At 31.5% G+C, this 13,248-nt stretch overlaps 1 long non-coding RNA gene across 1 annotated transcript; it reads left to right on the forward strand.

The window, feature by feature from the left end:
• The first annotated feature begins 289 nt into the window (after window positions 1–289).
• Window positions 290–10,136, forward strand: LOC143230890 (uncharacterized). The gene is made up of 2 exons (XR_013016667.1): window positions 290–683; window positions 7,871–10,136. It is a non-coding gene; the product is annotated as an uncharacterized LOC143230890 (long non-coding RNA).
• The last annotated feature ends 3,112 nt before the right edge of the window (window positions 10,137–13,248 follow it).

Genomic DNA, 13,248 nt, shown 5'->3' on the forward strand with positions numbered 1-13,248 from the left:
TCATCTCTTTCTTTTCGAGCTGATTTTCTCGATGACTGTAATCATCCCTTTACATTGTTGGAACTCAAACTGGCCCTTCATCAATTTGGCAGTATGTCGGTCAGACATGATAATGTACACTATGAAATGCTGTGCCATGTATCTCCTGCTTTTCTTGCTATTCTTCTGAATATATATTTGTAAAACTTTATTAAAAAAAAGATCTGTGGTGGAAAATACCTGGCTTTAATTTTTTGATCAGTCTGTTTCAGATGTAGAAATTAATTTTTTATTTTTTGTTATGAAGTATTACAAATGTTATATATGTAAAGTTTATATTATTAATATCCAAATAGCTGTATTAAAATACATATCAGTATGTATCATTATGTTCTTTCTATGTGCATTGATCATATTCTAATTAGTATTGTAATATATAACACTGCCAAGTACAATTGACAAAATAGTAGCTGCTGTTACTTGTAATGTTTGTACTGACAGAATTAATTATTTTTTGTTATATTAGAACACAGTTGTCAAAGTTAAACCTGATCCAAGTGATGATTCAACAAAGGATAACATTATTTCCAAGTTCAGTGAGAGTGATGATGAAACTGATTGTTCACAACATGATGTTATGAGTTTGAAAAGTGAACCAAAAGAGGAGTTTCAACAAATTAACTGTCAGTTAGAAGGTTTATCAAGTAAGTATAAACATTAATAATGATGTTCATTAGCCATATAACATAGCATAACATTTTGGGACAATATGGAACTTATTGGTCCATCTGACTGTTCCATCCTTTAAACTAAATTAAAATAAATAAATGAGAAAACAAAATCTTAAAGTCAGTTCTTATCATTTATATACTTATAACACTTTTTCTTAAATTCACTTAAATTTACTGCCTCAATGAAATCCAATGACAATCCACACCCAGATGTTCCCCAATATTTGCTCTCTTGATTATTTTATTAAATGAAGTTAACAGTAAATCTAAAATAGCTTTGTTTCTATTAGGTTTCTTGACTAATTAATAAAAAACCATCTTAAACAGTTTCCAGAAACCTTTCTCTCACATGTATCTCAGATTCAAAGATGTTAACCTGAAGATGATCTAGGAATGTCGAAACACTGTTCTCTGCTTATCAGCAAAAGTGTTAAAAACCCACACCATCCATTCTGAGATACATTTTTATTTCAAATGGGTTTCTCGTCATGAAGAATTACTTTCTCCATCATGGTTTGACTCTAGCATTTCACAATCAGTATGTCTGAAATTAAAATCACCCATAATTATGACTTTATTGACAGCTGAAATCTGAATGTCATTGTAATGTTTCTCACTAATTTCATCAGTATCATTTGGTGATCTCTAAAGGTTCTCACTGAAAGCTTTTTTCCTTTAAATCCATCAGTAGAAACCCAAATGGATCCAATATTCTTACTGTTATCTGTAATATCCTCAATTTCAACAGAATGTAACTCACGTTTTATATATAAAGCCACTCCTTCCCCTTTTGATACTTGATCTCTATTAAATAGTGTCCAATTCTATATTAAAAAACTTCTCTCATCAAAATCATATATGTTTAACCATGTTTATTTCCATTACATCAAAATCATATATGTTTAACCATGTTTCAGTTATTTCCATTACATCAAAATCATATATGTTTAACCATGTTTCAGTTATTTCCATTACATCAGAATCTTTTCTTCCCACCAGTGCTCTGAAGTCATCTATTTTATTTCTTATACTTCTAACATTACAACAATAACAAATAAACGTCTGTCCTTATAACTACTTCTACATTCATTTCTTATGTTAAATATTTCTCTGCCTCATATCCTTTTTGTATTTAGTTTATTCTGGCCTTCACCACTGTCTGTTCCTAGTTTTAAAATTTCCTTATAGTTGAGTTAATAAACATAGCAAACAAGTCAGCCCCTGTCTTATTTAAATGTAAACCATCCATTCCAAAAAATCTCCCTTCTTCCATTTAACGGAAATTAAAAGTCCATGAAAACCAATCTGCTGATCTTTACATACCAGCTTAAGCCAAGCATTTATCCCTAGTGATCAACTTACAACTTCATCCCTGACAATATTCTTATGGTCATTTTTTTAAGTGCTTTTATCAACCCCTTCCACTTATTAACTCCTTTGACCTACTTTTCCTGACATCATTAGCCCCTACATGTATCCTAAGAACTCTGATAGTCCCCTTTATTATATCTCCTGTCAGTGATATTTTCAACCTGTACACCTGGATAACATAATCTTTACCCTCAGACTATTCCATCCACTCTGATAGTCCCCTTTATTATATCTCCTGTTAGTGATATTTTCAACCTGTACACCTGGATAACCTAATCTTTACCCTCAGACTATTCCATCCACTCTGATAGTCCCCTTTATTATATCTCCTGTCAGTGATATTTTCAACCTGTACACCTGGATAACATAATCTTTACCCTCAGACTATTCCATCCACATGTAATCACCTGTGGCATCCTTATCATCTACATCCTTCTATAACCCTTTTGTTTTCCTTCCCTCCAGTAGTTTCTCATCTGCAGAAGCCATGAGCTGAAATTTGTTATTTAACACAATAGACTCATTGAAGTTAAATTTACTACTTTTAGCCCTAATGGCTCTCTTTTTAACTACCTGAAAGTCATTGTTAACTGATGTATCCCTTACACATAAAATCTTAAGCTACAACTAAAATCCTGCTGCCAGTTATTACAGTCGAGACTTTTCTTTATCTAGTGTACATAAAAATTACACATTTTCATTACTGACTTTCTTAAAATTACATACCAATTCACAAATAAAATCCATTCATTGCAGCCAGTAGACTTAACAAACTGTGTATATTTACACTTATAGCCTGAAAATAATTACCATAATACCAGAAACCTGTTGTTGACACCACTATTGTTAAGCCTAATGTTTAAGAACCAGTTTTTTTTTATCACAACTAGTACTTTGTCTTTACACAAACATAGTAAAGTTTGCCTTTAATTATATAGAACGTAGAAAAATAACTCTATTAGAAGTGACAGTGTAAGTAATATTAATAAAAAATATATATTTAGCCTGATTTATATTATACTTGTATCTGTAGGTTCAATTTAAAATAATGAATCTAAGCTTAAATAAGTGGGTTAAACCTTAGCCCTTGAACAGTGAGAAAGTTGTAGGTAGCGGTATCAATTGATGTGGTTGCTGTTCAAGGGTTAAAACAATGAGAAACAGTAAACTAGTTTTAAGATTGTTCTTATTTAATAAAACTATGTATTTATACTATTTTATGATTTTCCATTATGTTGAAATATGTTTAGTCCTAAAATACTGTTATACAGGGTGGTCCATAAGTCTCTACCCATCCATATATCTTATGTATCCAGTGTATCTGTGTGTTGTCCCTCATTCTTGCTGCATAATACTTGTCACAATACGCTCTTCAAGTGTAAATGGGCTTACATTGGCTATATTTCTCTGAAAAAAAAGGAAACAAATTTATAATACATGTGTAATTGAATATAACATAATAACATATGGATGGGTAGGGACTTACGGGCCACCCTGTATGTACTAAGCCTATTTTACCTTTGTAGTAAAATTTACACCACTAAACTCTAAGCTAAACTTTTGACTGTATTACTTTTGTTTTCCAGCCTTACTTTATTTATTGTGTTATTTAATTGAAATTACTATAAATTATACTAATAATATTATATAACTTTAAGAGCTTAACTTTTCAACATCCTGCCTCTTCGGTTGGGTCTTTTACCTCAATGTTGGTAGATATGCTAGTTGAAAATTACTGATGTTGAATAATACAAATAATTTACAGTTTTTGTAGAATAATTTTTATGACACAAAAGTTGTCTTTAGGTTTTAATTGGGGTGATATTACATTTGTTTGACAATACCCCTGGGAGTACAGTCACCATAAAACCTAAATTTTCAACCATGACATCAAAACATAGAACTGAGGAGTATTCCACATGTCACTGAATACAAAACGTGCTAAAATAAAAGCTAAGGATTATATGTGGATACGTCTTGCTGTGCAGCAAAGTGAGGCAGGCTCGTTTAAATTTTATATCTTATTGACTTTAGTATTATCATTACATATTTATCTTTTGTTTTTGATTTGGTTCTGGTTCAGTAATTACCTTTATTTCCATTTTTTTATATTTTGTCTTACATTGTTATAAAGCCATTCTTTTTCCTGTTTTTGTCGTCTTTGTTACATGTCTTTGTTTATTTTACATTCTCTTGATGACTTCCTGTATGACAAGTTTCTTTTCATTATGCTATTCAAATTTTATTTCTGTGAACACTGTCTGCATGATATCTGGAATGAAGTTTATACAGTCATATTTAAATTTGTTTTTACAAAAATATTTAATTTATGCACTTGTAAATGAAAAACATAATTCTGCAGAAGAAGGATTACTGTTTTCCATCTCTCATTTTAAACTAGTCAAGGAAGAGCAATATGAATTAACAGATGAATCTGAGGTAATTAATAGATTAAAACTTTTTGTATAAACTACTTATAGGTACTTTTAAGAGAACATTTATTCAGTACTGAAGTTGTATAATTTCTTCACCCTTTGTCAATAGCTGGGTGAAAGTGTACGTGTCGCAGCCTTTTACAGAGTTACATTTAAAATTTGGTTAAATTTGTTATCAGTGTACTTTAGCAAACTTGGAATAAAAATGTAGTTTTCTTTATTCATGCCACAACTTTCTTCTCCCCCATATTGGAACCACATGGTTACAACTTGTCTCTCATGTAATTTATCATGTATTACTTCTCCATGGTGCATGTGACTTCCTCTGTGTGATTTTACCAAACTATCGTGTGACTTCCTCTGTGTGATTTTACCAAACTATCGTGTGACTTCCTCTGTGTGATTTTACCAAACTATCGTGTGACTTCCTCTGTGTGATTTTACCAAACTATCACTTTTCATTTGGCAGCTCTTGTTCTTGGACGTTCCTTCATTTTACATCGTGCTTTAATATACTCAGGAAGTGGCTTTCATTTAAATTACTTCTGAGTTTATTCTGGCTGTTTCTTCACTTTAGTTTAATCCCAGTTTATTACAATCACATTATTATTTATAATTTCAAATTTGGTTGACTCTTCTGATGTTCATGTTACCACTTCAGGGGTCACACCTGCAGTTAGTGCCAAGTCATGTCTGGGGTGCGGGTGACCTGGCAGGAGATTTATTATTGTTTATTTGCAGAGAGTTTGAACATTATTTAGGCCAACCTTTTATTTTCAGAACTTGCCTCACTTCCTTCCAAACTTGCTGAACCTGTTCAAGCTGAAGAGGACTTAGATTTCCCCATGTCCACTTCCTGAATTTGCTTTTCCTTCCAATGTTTCTTTTGAGTATTCAGTTAGGCCAACTTTGGGCTTTATGGATTTTGTTCCTCAGATATGTGATGTTTTATCCCTTGCCTCTATTTTTTATGTACCACATTCTTCTTGATTGTATGACCTAATTTTTTGTCCCTATTTGTTTTTCCCTTTTCCCCAGCATATATGCTGACCAATTTGCCTCACAATTAAGTAAAGGGGTTAGCCTGACTTGCCCTCCACAGGTTTTGGATCAGTTTGCTCTTGTATATCATCATGTGGACTATATTTTTCTAGGCCAACAATTGTTAGGTTCTGTTTTACCTTTTTGAGGAGGGAGGGGAGCAGTCCCTGAATCCTGTTACACTGACCCATACCCAGTTTTCTTGTACCTTTACAGTTCTTTTACATTATTTCTCTACCATCTCTTTCTTGTCTGAGGCTCTTTACTAAAGTTCTGATGGGTTTTCTGGCAACATCCTCTCTTCCACATTGACTCGTTTATTGTCTCCAGCACTGGCCTTGCATACATGGTTCCTCTGTTGCTAGGATCTTCTAGTTTGGAATGCAGCTTTAATGTGCATCCATTTACTGGTATATTATCTTTGTAATTTACATATGGCTCCACTGTAATACTGATTGATAAGCCTAAGTACATGAGTCAAAAACTAATCAGATAGCCATTATAAAATTGCAGTTGAAATATGTCATTAATCATACATTGATTTCAATATATGAATTATTTTCTGCCCATCAACAGTTGAAAATAATCCATTATACTGTAGCACACTCTTGTGGTCACATGTAAAACTGAGATTTTCATGTCAAAAATAAACTATTATGATTATTTGAATTTGTAAGAAAATTTTGTCAAAGCCAGTTTAATGAAAAGAAGCAAAAAAAGTAGGTAAACCTTGATTTTGTTTGTAGTTCTAAAGATTATTGATACTGTTAGGAATTTAGAAGCATGCAAAATCACATTTTCCATGTAAGCTAGCAAACTGCTTGCCTCCCAATCTTTAAGAACGTTTTCTCAAACAAATTTTATTAGCAGGTATCATCACATCATTATCCCTTCTTCTAGTTTTGTTTTGCTTCAGATATGAGTGTTTGTATGTATGTATATGTGCCATTCTGTGTTTGCAATGTTCCCTTTGTTAGTAATGTTCATATTGGTTCTGTAGTTTAGTCTTAAGGAGAACTGTTACCTGTGTTTTGAATGTTTGTAGCATTGTCCACCCTAAGAAAAAAAAACGTTTACTTTTCTTATTGGTAGGTTTTACATTCAAATCCCAGTTAAGTCAGAATTTTCTCTTAACTTTCCTTTACTGATAAATGATAAATAAATACTTAGTAGGAAATATTCAACTTCCAAAAGTGGTTAACCCTACATTAGTTTAAACCTATTTTTAATGTTTACATTGGTTGTAATTTTATAACTGTTTTCTATGTTCTGAAAGTTTATAGCATTGTCAAGCTTACAGAAAGAAAATAAATTTGCTTACATTTTTTGTTAGTAGGTTTTAAAACAAAATTTACTTGTTAGGAACTAGAAATTTACATAATATTTACTTTGGTGTGAACATCTTTTACAAACTGGTAAAGATACCATTCATAAGACCTTAGTATTACACAACACAATGGATGTAATGAATTATGTTTCATTTCTCAGAGAACCTTTAGAATAGTTTATGAAATATATTTACATATCAAATTCCATTTGAGTGAGGATTTCTTTAATCATAACTGATGATGTTAAGAGAAAGCTTTTTGAATATTTGAAAAAACAAACAACCTAAAACACATAATAATTAAAATTAGTGAGTTAAATTATTTACTAAAGCTGTCAAGTTGGCTAGGTAGTTACAATGATTGATTCTCTTGTAGAAGTCTTGATTCCCAGTTAAATTACAATTTTCTCTTAATTTCCTTTTATTGCTAAAGTGATTTTCAGCCAGCTGTTTGAATATCTGAAAAAAAATCCAAAGACTGTTATACATTACATCAGAAAGTTGAGATATTGGGTGAAGAGTTTGGTTAAAAAATGACATGCTTATTGAATCAAACCACAAAAAGTCACTCAACTTTTGATTTCCATTGAACACTTTTAATATATTCTGTGGTATAAATTCTGAAATAAAATTCTGATTAAAACTAGAAAAAAGTTCAGAATTTCTTTCATACAAGGTGCTAGATGTGTTAAAAAAAACAAAAGGTAACTGACAACTGTAACTTATATCAAGTGATATTACCTGTTAATATGCAGATTAAATGCATTCTCTTTGTGAATAATTGAGGTAATTTACATAAAAAAGTCAACACAATTACTTTTTGAGTAAATGTTTACATAGTGAAATTGAACAAATATTTTAACAAAAAATGAAATCCATATAGTTGATTTTGTTAATTTATTTTTTCTTTGATTAAAAAGGTTTGTTTTATCATTTTTTCATGACGTTATTGTATTCAATATAATATATTACTTATAAAAAAACAGAAACAGTGAAACATTTCAAGAAAGAAAAAATCAATGGATGGCACGACAAAAGTCAAGACAGCTTAGCAAAAATTAGGATACCTGAAGCAGAGGAAGTAACATTGAAATGGTCAATAGAAACTCCTGGAGAAACATCATAAAGTACAAAAATTGATGTTAAAGACCTGTACAAACTGTACATGGATCATAAAATGTATCATTTGATATCTTGAGGAAGGGTTTAGTAGAACAGTGCAGTTGTAGTTCATATTTATATTCTAATTTATAATTCTTTTTATCAGTTTTAGTGTATTTTAGAGTTTGTTAAGAGGTTACTATAATTTATTAAGTTAATATACAGAATATTACTTAATTACTATGTTATTTAAATCAAGTACATTTTTTTATAATAGATCCAAATACATGCATGAAAATTAATGTGGAAAGACATACCCAATTCCAAGCAATGTGAAGGTGTTCAATTACTTGTTGTCAAGAATAAATGATCTAAAAACATGAATTTTCCCCAGTAGAGGTAAACCTTACAGAAATGTTATGTCAGGCAAAGAATTGGAAAGAAACCATACAGATGTATAGTGTGTGGTAAAGAATTTCGAAACAAGAGTAATCTGAAAACTCACCATGGAATAGAAAGAAATAGTACAATTGTGAAGTGTGTGGTAAAGAATTTCAAACTAATGGTTATCTTAAAACTTGTCTTAGAATACAAGCTGGGGAGAAACCATACAGTTGTCTAGTATGTAGTAGAAACTTTGCAAGAAATGATGAACTAAAAATTCATCAAAGGACACACACTGGGGAGAAATCACACAGTTGGTGTGGTGTGTGGCAAAAAATTCAAAAGCAATGGTGAATTTAAAGTACATCACAGGATACACACTGGAGAGAAATCATACAGATGTGTAAAGTGTGGCAAAGAATTTGGAAGAAACAGTTATCTCAAAACTCATGAAACAGGATACACACTGGGGAGAAATCATACAGTTGTGTAGTGTGTAACAAAAAATTTGTAAGAAATAGTGACTTGAGAAAACATGGGAAAACTCATAATGGAGAGAAACCTTACCGATGTGTAGTTTGTGGCAAAGAATTTCTATGTCATTATGACCTTAAAATTCATAAATATGTACACTCTTGGAGGAAAACTGTAAATGCCTGAAATCAAGCATGGTGACAAATGGGTGAGGATCTCTTGATACCTTTTTCTTTTGTTGCCATGAAAAATAGTGCATACAATTATGTCTTCCTTCTTTTAAATGGTTTTCATATTGAAGATAGATAAACAAAGTTCTATATCAAATAGTTCCTTCTCCTTTATGAGCAGTGGTGAAGTTTTAGTGAAGATGGTTTTATTATAATTTGCTGTTTAAGCTATAATCTAATGAAAATATCCTTGTTTATTTATATTTTTCAACAAATGTTCAAAGAGAAAAATTCTGATAACAGAGATAAAAGTTTTCAGATTTGTAGCAGGTAAATGAAATACGTGACATATATACATTAATGTAGTATGTAAAAAGGATTTGGAATACACAATGAGGACATAGTTTACAGATGCACACAGACGTAACACTGTTGTACAACACCAATCTTTGAGTTAAAAACAAGAGTTACAGGTTGATGAGGAGATAATTGTAAATTTGTTATAGGCTGTGTAAATAATATTAAAAAACAAGTCTGTATAGATAGGAGTTACATGATGCTGTACTCAGTATCAGAATTTTCACAAGTAATTTCTAGAAATGTATTTAATATAGCATTTTTTACTTAGTTCTAAGTTTAACTCATTCTGGCATTTTTATCTTTGCATTAATAATAATAACACTTGTTCTAAAATTAAGAAAAAATAAAAATAAAGACAAAAATGTTGACAATAAAAAGTCAAGAATATATTGATTTTTTTTTAAAAACATCTAACACTTGTAAGATTTTAAAAATATGGGATCAAAGTTAACATTTGATACTAACCATAACTAACACAAAATAAGCTGAAGAACAGAGCAGTTTTTATTTATTAATATATGGTGTGAACATCTAACATTTTCCATAACTTTGCTTTTTTTGTTCAGTTCATAGGCCCAAAGTTATCATATTATAAAAAAATGCATTATATTAAATTCTAAATGAATTCTGTTAAATCAGTTTAATTACGACAGGTTAAAAATAAAAATATGTATTTGTAAATATTTTTGATGCTGTAATGAGTTATGGTACACATTAATGTTCAATACTGATAAAGTGTAGAAAAAATAAAACTACTGTTTGTTTATCTGTGTAATCCAGTCAGTTTCCTAATTTACAGAAATATTCCTTACAAAGAAAGTGTAGAAAAATACAACTACTGTTTGTTTTTGAATCTTATATGTGTGATCTAATCAACTTGCTAATCTGCAGACATTCCTCTCAAGTAAGTTCTTTATTAATTTCTCAAACAGACAGTTCTTGTACAAAATGTTTAACTAAAATTATCAAAAGGAGACATCAACTTTTTTTTACTTGCACAATAATTTATTTGTAAATTTTAAAAATATTAGTTTATAAAAACTTGTACTATATCTGGTTTGTGTGTATGTGTGTTTTTCCTAGAATCTGTTAAAACAAAATTTCAGTTTATTTTCATAATAAGTTAATATATATAATATTACTTAATGTATTGTTTGAATACAAATACATGTTTTGATTAGACGTAAAGACCTATATGGCATGGCCAGGTGGTTAGGGCACTCAACTTGTTATCTGAGGATTGTGGGTTTGAATCTCCATCACACAAAACGTGCTCACCCTTTCAGCCTTGGGGGGGTGTTATTATGTTATGGTTAATTGCACTATTCATTGGTAAAAGAGTGTGGTGAATGGTAATGTATAGCTGCCTTCCCTTGATTCCTACCCTACCCTGCTAAATTAGGTCACCTGGTGCAGGTAGCTCTTGTGTAGCTTCCTACCCTGCTAAATTAGGTCACCTGATGCAGGTAGCTCTTGTGTAGCTTCCTACCCTGCTAAATTAGGTCACCTGGTGCAGGTAGCTCTTGTGTAGCTTCCTACCCTGCTAAATTAGGTCACCTGATGCAGGTAGCTCTTGTGTAGCTTCCTACCCTGCTAAATTAGGTCACCTGATGCAGGTAGCTCTTGTGTAGCTTCCTATGAAGGTATTTAATCTAACAAAATTGAAAATAAAGCTACAAAACGAAATTCTAGGCATAAGAAACATGGAATAAAGGACAAGCCAGAGATTATACTGGATTATCTAAAGATTTAATTACACATTATCAGGTTTATTTTAGACAAATCACTGGGCTAAAGATGATAAAATACAATACCACATGTTCTTTTGGTGTTGTTTTGGAAACTAAATGCTGGAAAAAAATATAAGCAAATAGCAGGTAAAATAATTTTGAAGATAACAGCATCAGGATTCCACAGAAACATAACCAAAACCATTTATCATTCTTTGGTATAGAAGAAATGTATAATTCCTCATGGAAGTTTACAGAATTATTGTGGAATCTAATGAAGAAATGTTATGTAGGTAACATTACTGTATTTTCCAGTCTTAGAAATATCAAAACTTACTAAGTATCTAAAGTATACAATGATTGATATATTTTGAACACAAGTTGTCAATAACCCAAACTGAAAATGTTCTTTGAAAAGCATTGTCACATCCTTGTGATTTTATGACATGGATACTATCAGGACAGAGGAGAGTTAGGTCTTGATTTGGTATACAAAAACATTCTCCTCATTCCTACTAATGTTAATACCATTGGATATAATGCTCCCAGAATACAATTCATGCAACAAAGGCTATAATGTTGAGATTATTGGTGAGGCTAATGCAATATCGTTTGAATTTTAACAAAACTTTTACACAGTTTTGATTATTCTTTTCATAATGGGCTTATCTTCACATAGAAAGATTCCCCAGTACCCTTTTAATGACATTCAGTGAAGACTGTCACTTACCTACATTATCCATTACATACCAACTGACTTTCATTTTACTTTTGCTACAACTCCTCCAATCAATGACAATTCAGTGTTCTCATTTCCTAAAACTATGTACATTTTGCAGTGGACAAAGTGATTGTGAGCCAAACTGTAAAAGAATGAAAGACTTGTTTATCAATTGCTCATCCCCCAAACCGTAGAAAAAAGTGCCGAAAGCACCAATTATGGAACCAAGAAATATATCCCAGAAACTAAACCTAAGTCGACAATCTCTCAAATCCCACTGAAACTGACCAGACCATCAAATAAAGCTTCAGTGTCCTAACTGATGACCTAAGAACATTCAAAATATCTAAAGTTTCAAGCATGATAACATTATTAACAACATTTTGGTCCACAGCATCATCAAGAAACCAACACTCGGTACATCTTGTTGTTACAGAAAAAATTGTGTTAACACCACAACAAATATGTATGGTCATGATGGAAATTTCCAAAACCACGATTGTTCAAATGCATTACGGAAACGCCTGACACATCGTGTGATCGATCTGTAAAAGGTTTGGCATGCTATACAATGGTCAAACAGGATGCCAATATTGTTTATATGGCAGACAATAAACCTAATTTACACTGCATTTCTGATTTTTTTATACTTGGATGCAAATTTGTTCCCTTTACTGCAAAAGAAAGAAAATGATTGAAAAATATTTTTATATTTAAACACGGAACTCTTAACCCCATTAGTATGAATGAGTAGTTTTCTTTCTATTAACTTTTCCCTTTTTGGCACGGCGTAGCCAGGTGGTTAGGGCACTAGACTCGCAATCTGTGGGTCGCAGCTTTGAATCCCCGTCACAACAAATATGCCCTTTCAGTCGTGGGGTGTCTTAATGTTATGGTCAATAACACTATTCGTTGGCAAAAGAGTAACCCAAGATTTGGTGATGACTAGATGCCTTCCCTCTAATCTTACACTGCTAAATTAGGGATGGCTAGGCAGGTAGCCCTTGTGTATCTTTGTGCAAAATTCAATAAACAAAGAATCCTCACCTTACACTTACAAGAAGCTTGTCAGTTTTATTTGATATTTTTTTATTTCTTTTTCAATAGCCTGATCACTTACGTTCCCATATGTCTTTATATTTATTTCTGTCGTTTTTTTTACATAATTCTATATCCTATTTCCTCACATTAATTGATATATCTCACCGAGTGATATTATTTGATGCAAGGGTTCATATCCTCTTTGTTTGTATAGTTTTATTTCATGCATTACTTTCAAGCTTTTAACCCACAAGGTTTTTGTTTTCTTATAACATTATTCTTATATAAAAAGTTGTCTCCTTGCTGTAAACGTGATGAAAGACTGTTGCTTTTGTATTCATTACTAGATTTATTTTCATTTGTCAAGTGCATCTCCTTGTTAG

Source organism: Tachypleus tridentatus, chromosome 1, assembly GCF_004210375.1.
Source record: "Tachypleus tridentatus isolate NWPU-2018 chromosome 1, ASM421037v1, whole genome shotgun sequence".
NCBI lineage: Eukaryota > Metazoa > Arthropoda > Merostomata > Xiphosura > Limulidae > Tachypleus > Tachypleus tridentatus.